Raw genomic sequence first — 14,049 nt, 5'->3', positions numbered from 1 at the left:
ATAATGATTTTGTGTTCAAAGAAACAACAGTTACACTATCCTTCATGTTATAAATAAAGAAAGTTCTTTTTCTAGTCCCTTAAAAGTTTAGAATTGAAACAGATTTCATGACCTCTTTTCCTTCACTCTCAACAGTGTCTTGGTTCTTTAAAAGAGGCACTTCTAGCACGTCCGAGCCAAAGAAAGCTAAGCAGAATATATTAAATCCCATGCAAGGATTGTCTAGTAAGTGTTATATATATATATATATATATATTTTAGAAATTTATTTTTTATTTATTTATTTTTGGCTGTGTTGGGTCTTTGTTGCTGCACGTGGGCTTTCTCTAGTTGTGGCGAGCGGGGTCTACTCTTTGTTGCAGTGCATGGGCTTCTGATTGCGGTGGCTTCTCTTGTTGCAGAGCACAGGCTCTAGGCACGTGGGCTTCAGTAGTTGTGGCTCACAGGCTATAGAGCACAGGTTCAGTAGTTGTGGCGCATGGGCTTAGTTGTTCCGCGACATGTGGGATCTTCCTGGACCAGGGCTCAAACCCATGTCCCCTGCATCAACAGGTGGATTCTTAACCACTGAGCCACCAGGGAAGTCCCTAGTAAGTGTTACATTTTATTTTAGGAGCACAGAGGCTCAGATACCTTGGCCCATTGTGGATGTAATAAACCTCTTCCTTTTTTAGCTTTTTCCCTGGAGTAATTGAAGCTCCTTCTCAGTTACATGAGTCCAATGTCTCAGGGAGAGAAATTTCTACTCATAAACCAGTTAACCCCAGCCATTACTAGCAATGACTTAGTTTGGACAAAGGCTAGTCTTTCCTACATTTTGAAAAACACTAGCTTTCTATTCTATCAATAAAGGGGTATTCTTCTAAGTTTTTGCTTGTTTGTTTGTTTGTTAAAGGAAAACTCAATATCTGATTTGCTTTCTCAGATGCTTACATGAGGCTAATTTTTCATTAGCCTTTGAGCAGATGTAGTCTGAAACACAAAGCTACTTAGAAGCATTTCTCTATCAATACATTGGAAATAAAATTAGCTGGAGAGATTCGATGTAAAATTATTTAACATTATCTATAAAAAAATAAATGATCTACAACTAGATGGATGAGAAAAAATGGATTACTTAGGACTTATTCTCATATTAATATTCTATATCACCAAAAACTACACATTGGCTCTTTTATTACTGGTTTATTTCATGCAGTCATCAGAAGTCATATATATTTTGAAACTTATTTTATATTCTGACCAGAAACTAAGGTTTGGAAGAAGAAAAAAATACTCAATTTATAACTAGAAGCTACAAAAAGTTTTGGTGTTTGTCTCATCCAGACTGATTTTTCAACAAAGGTGCATTTACTGTTTAGGTGCAAACAACCATTTATTCTTCTGAGATGTCGGGATGCTATGGAACACAGGTATACCTCACAGTAATCTCATGTTTTATCCTTGCCTAGAGGGATTCAGGCTCTCCTCTTCACTCCATCCACCAAGGAGGAACAGGATAGAGGGAGAACAGAGCAGCTGTACTTTGTAGTTTGTCAAAAGTAAATTTTGACTCAAACAATCTGTTAGAAATTCAACAACAATGACCTTCTGGTCTTAAGGGTACCTAGATGATCTCTACATCTCTACAAGGTAAACCTTGAAAGGATTCCTGTAGTCTTCACATATTTTCTTATCAGGTGACCATTTATAAGGTCTCAAGAGATAATTGTTAGTTTTTCATACTGTCATTTTCCTAAACAATTTGTAAACTATTTTCATCTACAGATAACAATAGATTCTTCTGAATAAATATTTTAAAAACAGAAGGAAGCTCTTCCTTTCCTCAACTTCTTTTACCTTCATAAACCCATAGAAAAGTCCTTCTTCAAAAACTCAAGAAAAGTGTATCTTCCACTTCTTCTTCTTTTTTTTTTTTTTTTTTTTTTTTTTTTTTGCGGTATGCGGGCCTCTCACTGTTGTGGCCTCTCCCGTTGTGGAGCACAGGCTCCGGACGCGCAGGCTCAGCGGCCATGGCTCACAGGCCCAGCCGCTCCGTGGCATGTGGGATCTTCCCAGACCGGGGCACGAACCCGTGTCTCCTGCATCAGCAGGTGGACTCTCAACCACTGTGCCACCAGGGAAGCCCATCTTCCACTTCTTAATAAGCAGGCTATCAAAGTGAATAGAATCCTGTACCTTAAGAAACAATACAGATAAAAATGTTTCTGAATGTGATCTCTCTCAGGTGCCAAGAGAATCAGGAATATTCCAGATCACAAAATTGGATGGGGAGAGTAAAAAGTTATCTCTAATTTACAAGTAATGAAGCCATAGATATGTTTGTTTCATAAAGTTCAATATACATGAAACTTTAAAATTAACTCATTCAAGCAATGGTCATTCAAATTACAAAATGATTATTTTCTTTAAATGGAAGGCTTCCAAAAGCTGTTTGTTTCTGATAGCTATCTGAGTGAAGAGCTGGTTCAAAAGAAGGAAGAGAAGAAGTTCATAGCTAAAATAGCTCACTGAAGGTAAATCTGAAATAAAGATGAACTTCTTCTGAAATTAGACCATAAACAATTAGGGGAAACATTTATTAATAAAAATTGGATTTGCTGTGACTATTTTATAAAACGAAGCACATCCCAAATGTCTTCTTTTTTGTAACAGTATCTGCTCCATTGCCTGTGGCCTCTCCCCAAACAACTGTTACTAGCTTGGTCCCAGGAAAAGCAATACTATATTTCTAGCTTGTGTGGTGGGACCGGTTGCCTAGCATTGCAGTAAATTTTACAAAACAGTTGGCAGAAGGATCAGACCAGCTCGGCTAAATGAATTAAGCAATCACATAAGACTGCAGGGCATATTAAGGAGGAATGTCCACATTATAGCACTTGATACTCCCTTCTCACAACCCCACTTCCCCCCAGTATAATGCTTTGGCTGAGCAGGCTGTAATCTGATATTAAACAAGGTTCTTGTTAAGTAGATACAATGAAACAATGCTGGGTTTCTGTTGCATTAGTGGAGTTAAATGCATTTTATTAGTACTCATTAGAAGGAGGGAAAACTTGGAGCTCAGGATTCATTAGTCAAAAGCGGCCCTTGTGAGGTAAAGTGATTAAACTGCTGGGTGCCAGAGAAAGGGGATCTGGGCCACACACAGCAGATCCTGAAAGTCTGTCCTCTCTCGGTCCGCCATGACGAAAATGTCTGAGAATCGTTTGGGGAAGAAATGTTAGGTCCAACCGCAGGTCATCTGAAAATATGTGTTTCTTTCTAAAGCTGTTAATTTGACAAAAGGCAGAAGCCCCAGAAAGAAAGCACAATTATGATTTATGCTTTAGGTTCTAAAGGAAGTCATTTACTCTGGGGATTTGAAAACAGAAAAGTGCTACCAGCTCTTCAGTTTTGAAAGATGTATCATGAACTCTGCTTTTATTCTATTTTGTCATCAGGAAAAAAACCACACGCACACACATGCACGCACACACACACACACAAACACATCATTGCTCTGAAATAAATTTTCTCCCAAAAGTAAGATGAATATGTGAAGCTATTTTTGCTTAATTAAACTTAACCAAACATAATTTTGATCTAAAGAACTAAATGATAATGCATTTTAAATAACCCTGAGACTTCAGAATTTGGGAGTTTCATAGTCATGTTATGTCTCTGTGATGCAGCTCTATGGAGTGGCCAGTTTTGTGAATGCATCCAGCTACTGGCCTGTTATTAACTCTTATTACATCCCTGCTCCCAAATTTCTGTCTCTGGGTTTCCAGCCTCCCACTTCCCATCATCTGCTGGAGCTCTACCACTGGCTGTTCTACAAACCTAGTATGCTCCAAACCAAATCCATCATCAGTCCTCCCAAGGCCCTCCTATTCTCCTTCTATTAATGGCACCTCATCTTCACAGTCATCCAGGGTTGAACTTTAGCATCATTATTTTTTCTTACTTTTCACAAGCAATCAGTTTACTAATCCTCTAGATTTGACCTCTGCAAAAGCCTTATATTCATCCTCTCTCCTCCCTTGTAGTTTACAAGTCAGATCATCACGTGTCGTCATTTAGACTATTGCCATGGCCTCAACAGCAAACAGGATCTCCTGTCCATTGTTCCTCCATTACACTCTGTCTTGCACACAGTTGCCAAAGTAATCTTCTAGGAGCACAGCTCCAAGTGGGCAGATTTTCTTGCCTAAAATCTTCAGTGGGCTTATATTGTCTCAATCTGTAAAATGAGCATGATATGATCTATTGCAGAGTTGTAGAGCTCCGAAAAGATAATGGATCAAGTTCTCTACCCAGAAGTTATCACATAGTGAGAGCTCAGTAGTGGGTAGTTATTATTATATGTTATCTTGGTCTCTTCTTTGAACAAGCTGAACTGTTGATTGCTTCCCATACATGCTATCCATGATTCACTTTTTTTTTCCTGTTCTCATTCAATTCCCTTGGCCTGGAGAACACTGCCTTCATTGACCTAAATTCAAATTCTATTCATCCTCTGACACCCAACTTCAGTTAAGATCTCCCATGCCCTCCTGGATGTAAGGGACTCCTCTCTCATCTCAACAACTACAGCCCTTCAGTGAGGGTTCTTTAATTATCCTTGCGATTTTCTTATATTTGCTAAATTCTAAAATTTAAGGAGAGAATTTACATCTAATCTATTTTATGTCTATTCTCTCATAATGACTATCGTAGGTCTGTCTCAGGACTACTTTATGGAACTCTGCACAGCTCAAGGAATCTGTGCTTGCCTCTGCCCTCCCACTTCATTTTGTGTCTGTGCAGAACCGGAGTGCAGTGAAACCTGAAATGAAATAGACTTTGTGCTTGATGGAGCAGCACTTAGTGCCCAAATGCTCATGTTAATGTGCACGAGTTAAGTATACATTTTCTTCCATTTCTATCAACTTGTCTTAGCAGTTCAATGTAAATGGCCAAGTCTCCCTTCTATCATTATAGAAAGTACTGCCTTGTACTTCTTTTTTATTTTAATGTTCATGCAGTGATAGCTCTTCAAGGCAATATTTTTCATAGCCATTTGTGTCCTCTGTTAGCTCCCTTGCACATGGGCAGGGACCAGCTATATCTTCCGTGTGTGCTACAGGTAACCCTGGCACCTCACACAGTGCCTTCCTCCTGGAGGTGTTCAGAACACACTCACTGAACAATAAAAATACTCAGGAATTTTTCAGTTATGATCTTTGATTCTATAAATCTTGATCCTATAAGTTCACTTTTAGTTCTTTAGTCTAAGAAAACAATGATTAATTTGCACTAATAAAATATCTATAAAACAGAAATACAGAATATGAAAGTGCAGCATTAGGGAAAGGTTGATAACCTGTTTTAATATTAGTTAATTAATTAATTTATTTATTTATTTATTTTTGTCTGCATTGGGTATTCATTGCTGTGTGTGGGCTTTCTCTAGTTGCGGTGAACAGGGACTACTCTTCATTGCGGTGTGCAGGCTTCTCATTGTGGTGGCTTCTCTTGTTGTGGAGCACAGGCTCTAGACATATGAGCTTCAGTAATTGTGGCACATGGGCTCAGTAGTTGTGGTTTGCGAGCTCTAGAGCGCAGGCTCAGTAGTTGTGGTGCACAGGCTTAGTTGCTCTGCAGCATGTGGGATCTTCCCACACCAGGGCTCAAACCCGTGTCCCCTGCATTGGCAGGTGGATTCTTAACCACTGCACCACGTGGGAAGTCTCTGATAACTTCTAGTAGTAGTAGAAGTGATAGAAGTATCAGTAGAAGTAACATCAAGAAGTTATACTTCCTAAGTTGTTACTCTGACAGGTGCTCTGTTGCTGGTTTTAATGAATCTCCAAAATATCTGTACTAAGTATGCTTATTACACACACAGATAAGAAAATTGAAGCTCGTTTAAGTCATTTGAGAAGGAAAAAAGAACTCATTTGACTGAGAAATGAAATAATATGTGGCTAATGTGATGACTTCTGTAAAGGTTTACTGGATAGCACTATATAATAAAAAAGAAAGCTGGTTATAAAACTATTTTATGACATGTATATACCAAACATAATGGGAAAAAAAGGCTAGGCAGACAATATAGCAAAATATTAAAAGTGCTTATTTTTAAATGATTAGACTTTGAATGATGGGGCTGACATTATTTTATTTTTTAATTATTATTATATTATTTTCCTCATTTTATATCTAAATGTGCATAAGGATGATATGCCATTTTTGGAAAAGAAATAAGAGCATTTTTTATTTGTTTGTTGTCATTATTGTGTGTATGCTTGCTTTTAAGTAAAGCAAAAATAAGGAAGGTTGATGGAGTCTATATCTCCCTGAATCATTGTAAGATCGCACATTGGTTAGGCAGGTAAAACTGTCAAAACAATTCTGGCCTTGGGACCGACTTTTTTCCAGAAAGGCCCAGGGTTGTGCCTTGGTGTGTGCCCTTCCATGACTTTCTGCACAGCAGTTTCTGGCCAGAACTCTAACACCCACTAACCCGCCTACCTCACCCACAAACACAGGGGCCCTCGGAGCTGGTGCAGGGAACTCTGGCTGCTCTTTCCAGGCAGCTGATAGGTTTACACATATTCCCCCACCTGCCTTAGGGCCCCTTCAGCTCTTGCTCCTGACAAGGCAGGGTTACCTGGTTGCCTCCCTCATGGAGAGGCAGTCTTACACCATCCTGAGTAACACCGAGGCCAGCAGTACTGAGTGATCACGTTAGAGAGCTTAGGGCCCCCTTCCCAGAGTCAGGTCCCATGACAAGACAGGAAAAACAAACAAACAAAAAACCTTCGTGTGTCATCTTTCAGAGGAGGAGTGAAATTTGCTGTGCCACTTGGAGCAGCCTTGAGACCACAAGGGACAAAGAACAATGGCTGTAGCAAATTGTGACACTTTTTACTGGGTTTTGTTTGTTTCAAAACCACAATCTAGAAGAAAATAAGTTCTACAAATGCCCAGAATGAAGTTTTCACAGTGAAGAAGAATATTAACCAGAGACTGAGTGGTGAAAACCTTAGGAGTTGCCTTTTAAAGCCCTCAGGCTTCCTCCACATAGATCTCAATGATTGTTTTTCTTGGAGGACTTTCAAAATAAGGAGTTTGGGTCATTAGGAAGACCTTTTGGATCTGAGAGCATTTTGAGGAGCACAGAAATAAAGACTAACCTATTTTCTCATTTGGACAATGCTGAATCCTTCAAGTCACTTCAAGCATAGGTTTCTAAGAAAGATGCTGTGAATGTTTACCTTTGATGGCACTGTGAAGAACAGTCTATAAAAGCATGGCAGACAAACAATCTGAAAAAGATAACATTTAAAAAATCCCATTTAAACTAGCATCAAAATGGTTAAATACTTAGGAATAAACTTAACCTAGGAGGAGAAAGACTTTTACACTGAAAACTACAAAATACTGATGAAAAAAATTAAAGACACAAACAAATGGAAAGACCTCCTGTATTCATGGATTGGAAGACTTACTATTATTAGAATGTCCATACTACCCAAAACTATCTAGATTCAATGTAATCCCTATCAAAATCCCAATGGCATTTTTTGTAGAAATTTAAAAAACAACCCTAAAATTCATAAAAAAACTTGAGGGATCTTGAAAAACCAAAATAATCTTGATAAAGATCAAAGCAGGAGACCTCACACTTCTGACTTCATAATACATTGCAAAGCTACAATAATCAAACAGTGTGGTACTGACATAAAGACAGACATATAGACCAATGGAATGAATAGAGAGCCCAGTAGACCCACACATGTTTGGTCAAGTGATCTTTGATAAGGCTGCCAAGAATACACTATGGAAAAAAGAATTGTCTCTTTAACAAATTCTCTTTGGAAAACTGAATAGCCACATGCAAAAGAATAAAATTAGATCCTTATCTTACACCATACACAAAAATCAACTCAAAACAGGTTAAAGACTTAAACATAAGACCTAAAAAAATCCTAGAAGAAAACATAAGGGAAAAGTTTCTTAATATTGGTCTTGGCAATGATTTCTTGCATATGACATCAAAAGCACAGACCAAAAAAAAGCAAAAAATAGACAAGCAGGACTACATCAACATTTTTCAGCAGCAAAGGAAATAATCAACAGAGTGAAACAGGAACCTACAGAATGGGAGAAAATATTTGCAAATCATATATCTGATAATGGCTTAATATTCAAAATATATAAGGGAATCCTACAACTCAATGGAAAAAATATTGAATAACTAGATTTTAAAAAATGGGCAAAAGACTTGAATAGACATTTTTCCAAAGACATACAAATGGTCCATAAGTATGTAAATAGATGCTCACCATCACAAACCATCAGGGTAGTGCAAATCAAAATCACAATGAGATATCATCTCACACTTGTTAGGATGACCATTATAAAAACAAACATAAAAAAACAGAAAATAACAAGTGTAGATGAGGATGTGGAGAAATTGCAACCCATATGCACTGTTGGTAGCAATATAAAATGGTGCAACCACTATGGAAAGTATTATGGACGTCCTTCAAAAAATTAAAAATAGAGCTACCATAAGATCCAGCAATCCCACTTCTGGGTATTTATCCAAAGAGTTGAAATCAGGATCTGAAAGAGATATTTGTGCCCATGTTTACTGTAGCATTATTCACAATAGCCAAGAGGTGGAAACAATCTAAATGTCCATTAAGGAAAAAATGGATGAATAAGATGTGGTATATACTTAAAATATAATATTATTTAGCCATAGAAAAGAGGGAAATCATGACATATGGTACAGCATGGATGAAACTTGAAGGACATTATGCTAAGTGAAATGAGCCAGTAACAGAAGAACAAAACCTGCGTGATTCCATTTATGTAAGGTATCTAAAATAATCAAACTCATCAAAGCAGAAAGTAGAATGGTAGATGCCAGGGCCTGAAGAGAGAGGGAAAGAGGAAGTTACAGTTCAATGAGTATAGAGTTTCAATCATGGAAGATGAAAAGTTCTACATATCTGCTGTACAACAATGTGCATGTAGTTAACAATACAGTACACATAAAACCTTTTAAGAGGGTAGAATTCATACTATATATATTTTTTACTATGATAAAAAAAGGCAGATCAGAGGAATACCTGGCTGCAATACTGGGTGTGACATTCAATTTCAGGGTTGCTGTTTCCCTCTCCCTCTAAGCCAACCAGCCTGGGATATCTAGCTCCTCCTTCTCTTGGCTGTTATCTTAGATTTCTGGCTTGACAGATTTCATAATGAGAAAATAAGATGGACTGCTTTGCCTAAAAACCCAAATTCCACAATCTGCATAATATGAGGTGAAGGTGAATGTATATGGGGAGCTCTTTTCTGGAGGAACAGTACTTTCAAGTTGTGAATTTACTTCAGCCCTCGAGGTTGTATATAGATATATTAATGTGCTTTCCTGGAATTCATTCTACTTTCCCTCCATTGAATAGCAGCCATGCAATTTGTATGGAATTGACCTCACATCCAGAACTATAGGTTTTATTGGCCTATGGCCTAAACCCTGCTCACTGTGGTTAATTCAAGAGTAGGCATGGGGCTTCCCTGGTGGTGCAGTGGTTGAGAGTCCTCCTGCCAGTGCGGGGGGCATGGGTTCGAGCCCTGGTCTGGGAGGATCCCACATGCCGCGGAGCAACTGGGCCCGTGAGCCACAACTACTGAGCCTGTGCATCTGGAGCCTGTGCTCCTCAACAAGAGAGGCCGTGATAGTCAGAGGCTTGCACACCACGATGAAGAGTGGCCCCCACTTGCCGCAACTAGAGAAAGACCTCACACAGAAACGAAGACCCAACACAGCCAAAAATAAATATTAAAAAAAAAAAGAGTAGGCATGAAACCTAATTTGGTTCATGACCTCAATGAAGCTCAGGGCTTTGGTTTGATGGTTGAGAAAAGGGAAGTCTTCTATCCTCATATTTGTGGATAAGGATGTAGGGAAGCCCTGTTTTCTGGAGGCAGGCATCTTATGAGCACAAGGAAAATTAACTTTCCTTTGTAATTTTAAGATGATGTTGACTTTATGGAAACAGAGATATGAAAAAAAAAAAAAAACCTGTGCCCTTGATTACATAAGTGAAGCATTAGGTCAAACCTCACCTGAAAGGCACTTTGCACTAAACCTCCATTTATAAGAACCAAGAAATTGGCTTTAATTTTTAAGCCAATTTGAGTTAGGTTTTCTGTAACCTGCAAGAGAAAGCATTGGAACAGATATGGGAAGAACATGTATTAATTCCTTACTTTAACACTCTCTCTTCTTCCCAAACTCTGAACTTTGGGAGGAATGTATTTTCCTTCTGAGAGAATTTATATCTGATTCAGCTAGGTAACTGGTGGCACTACTAGTCTTGCGTCACTTTAAACTAAATTTCATAGACTGAGTGCCTTTGGATCTCCCAGGTGATATGGGTTGAAAAATCCACATGATAGCAGGGGAACTTCTGGTTCATATTTACTTTGAGTTGTAGCCCTTGGGGTCCCAGTAGAAAGTGAGACCATCTCCCTGTAGACATGACTTCTATGGAAAGGCCATCAAAACCAATTTCAATTTTTCCTCCATGTAAGCTTCTTCAAGATGCCAGCAAAGGTTTTCTGTGCAACTGGTAGAGAGGTAGACAGACCTGGTGACTGTTTTAAATATTCCAGGTGATTTCACATTCCAGTGGCTCCACTGCTGAGCTGAAAGCTGAAGGTGAATCAAGAATTGAGGGAGAAGAAGAGAAAAAGATCAAGAAAGAAAGTTATAGATTATCAAGATCCAGCTTGAAACAGATTGCCATCTACTTAACATTTCCTTTATCTTGTCTTCTTTTGGTTACATAAGTAGGATGCCATATTAGAGATTTTATAGTAAATAATAATACATTTAGAACATGTTAGGGTTAGAAGGGAGTTTAGAAATCATCAAAATCAGTAGTTCTAACTCATCAGTATTAAAACCCTTTCTTTAAGCAATCTGTTTAGATGTAAATTCAATATAGGAAACAAATGAGAATAGAGTTGCTCTACTTGAAGGAGGAAGATGGAGCAAGGGATTGTGCTAGTCTTCAACCAGCCCTAACCATTCCTGTAGCTTTAACAGACTCCCTTGCTACCCACCTATTTCCCCTTGTACTCTTCTATTTCAGTGCACTCCTGACTTCCAACTTCCGAAATGTGCATCTGTTTTCCTGAGGGCTGTTGAAGCCTATTCCATCCCTGAGCACAGAAGGTGAGAAGTGCTGGGGAATCCATGCCCCTCTCTAGAGCAGCTCTCAACCTACAAATTCCCAGCTGGATCACCCTTCAGGTGGGAGAATTCTGATACATATGTTCTCAAAGTATGTTCCATAGATATCTGGAGGCCATCAAGAAATTACTGCCATAATAATTTTAAAATATTATTTGTCTTTTTCACTGTGTTGACATCTGTACTGACAGTGCAAAAACTATGGTGTGAAATTTGCCTTAGCAATCAGGCAGGGATACCTGCTGTACTAGTTGTACTGATTTTACTGGTAGTCATTGTATTCTCCTCCATCTTGGACTGATGAGGGGAAAAACTCAGTTTCACTTAAAATGTCCTTCATGAAGCAGTAAAAAATTACATTTTATTAAATACTGACCTTTGAGTAGAATTCATTTTACTATTCTATGTGAAAATGAGAACTACATATAAAGCAATTCTGCTCCATACTGAAGTATGACCGTTGTTTCAAAGAAAAGCACTTGTAAAACTGTTTGAATTGAAAGAACAAACTATGCTTACTCAGACTCGGGTACTTGGCAGACATTTTCCAAAATGAATGAAATCAGGCTGTTACTTCAAAGAAACCACTGACAGTATTTGTTGCCAATAATAAAATCTGAGCTTTCAGGAGAAAATTAGAATTTTTGAAAACTTATATCCACCACTGTGAGCTTGATGACTTCCCAAAGCTTAACTGCTTTTTCTGAGGACACAAATGGGGATAATAATGCAAGTGAATTTTTGAGGTTGTATAATGCAATATGTCAGCATTTGGAATATCTGCCTAACTCATTGAACCATTAATTTTCCTATGACCAACACATGATCAAAATCAAATATGGCAAATATGGTAAAAGATTTGCTCAAAGAACAGGATAAAAACATTGATTTTAATGAAATAAGAGTACAAAATGTTCGTGTGATTTCAAACTTCACATTAAAACTAACCTTTAAGAAATTATCAATTGTCAAGTTTTAGTGTAATATCAAACAAGAATATACACAATTATCTGAGAAAATTCATACACACACACACACACATATATATATATATATATATATATAATTAAAATACTCTTCCTTTTTCCAACAACATAATTGGTTAAGTGTAGAAGTATTTCAACTAAAACATACAGCAACAAATTGAACACAGAAGCATAAGTGAGAATCCATTTGTTTTCTATTAAACCAGATATTGAAAAAAATTGTAGAAATTATGAAGTATAATGACATCTTTCTCACACAGTTTTCTGTATTGGAAAATATAACCGCTTTTCATAAAATGTTTGCCATTTATTTAACATGTAATATATTTACTCATTTTTTAATTAATAAATACATTTTCTCAGTTTTAATTTCTAGTATGATAAATAATTTTAGATATAAGCCACACAAAGTATAGCTTCTTGGGGTCCTCAATAATTAAGATGGTAAAAGTGTATTGAGGTTAAAACATTTGAAAACTGCTGTTTCTCATTATTTCTGAGTTTCCCAGTGGCATGCAACACAAACTGCTCCCAGGGGTAACTTTCTTGATAACACACACTTTCTGGACTTAATTCACTTCCCTGTCTCACTTCTTCATTCCAAGGCCACAGTTCACGGGATCACCTTCCAAGTAAACATCTTATATGCAAATTCTTATCTGAGGAAATCAAATGAAGAGTCCCTCGAAGAACCAAGGGAGAGAATATAATAGACATTGAATTTAGCTCTTTCACTCCACAAAGAAGAAACTGAATGCCAGAGAGAGAAAATGACTTATCCCAGCCAGTGGTACATAGTTTACCTGAATCCACAGATCCCAAGCATTTTTGTTAGCATCAGCTTTCTTAAAGGCAATACAGCCCCAAGGCCTCCCACATCTGTTCATCACTATCTTCCAGTCATCATCATACAACATTGGAGAATAAGCATAGTCATGCCCTGTTCATCCATTTTCATATTTGTCTCAGTATTTTAAGCACCCTTTAGTGTAGTATCCTTGGGAAACTAGGGCATGAGACTTCCTCTGCTTCTAACCCTTGTTTTATTATCAGTTATTTCATGAACTCTAATGCCTGAGGTATCCTATATCTCTGAGAGATAGGAGGTCAAGTAAATGGGTAAAATATGCTCCCTCCTTTCAAAGAGCTTAAAAATCTCATGTTCATCTTGTCATCCAAAATACATACTATATTCTATATATACTATATACTATATTCTAATCTTAGTTGAATTTACTCACTGGATTTTTGTTTCTTTGTTCTATTTCCTCTTGATTGGAATCTGTTTAAATAAAGATTTTTGTACATGAATCTGAGGGGCTGTGTGAATGAAAGAATAAACAGAGAAAATTATAACCAACCTTGATCTCTTTTCTTTCTTGGGATTTTTTTCCATTGTTCCATGTGTGGATATCTAACAACTAATGTTTATTCATCATCCATTCTATATCAGTACTTGTCCATACATTTTGCAAGGGGTGGGGCTGAAATTCTTTCTGAGATTTTTGACTCCAGAAGTTGTGCCATCACCCTCTCACTGTAAGAATAAGAAAGAGTCGTAAGCCTAGCCCCAGTCACTTTTATTCTTGGAATTTTAGTGTCAAATAAATTTATTTACCTACCTGAGTCTACCCATCTGGATAGTCTGACAGCTCAGTTTAGATAGGTAGTTCAGTGGTTTCAAGTCTCGGAATTTCTATCTTGATCTGGCACCATCCCTTTATAAAGTGAACTATTTATGTACTTCAGAATTATTCACTACTAATAAGACAGCACTATAATACTCATGTCAACTATAAAAGGGTAAAAAATGTTCTT

The sequence above is a fragment of the Mesoplodon bidens genome (genome assembly GCF_964165515.1).
Source record: "Mesoplodon bidens genome assembly, chromosome: 2".
NCBI classification, from domain to species: domain Eukaryota; kingdom Metazoa; phylum Chordata; class Mammalia; order Artiodactyla; family Ziphiidae; genus Mesoplodon; species Mesoplodon bidens.
The sequence above is the reverse complement of the archived record's forward strand: the minus strand, read 5'-3'. Positions refer to the sequence as shown.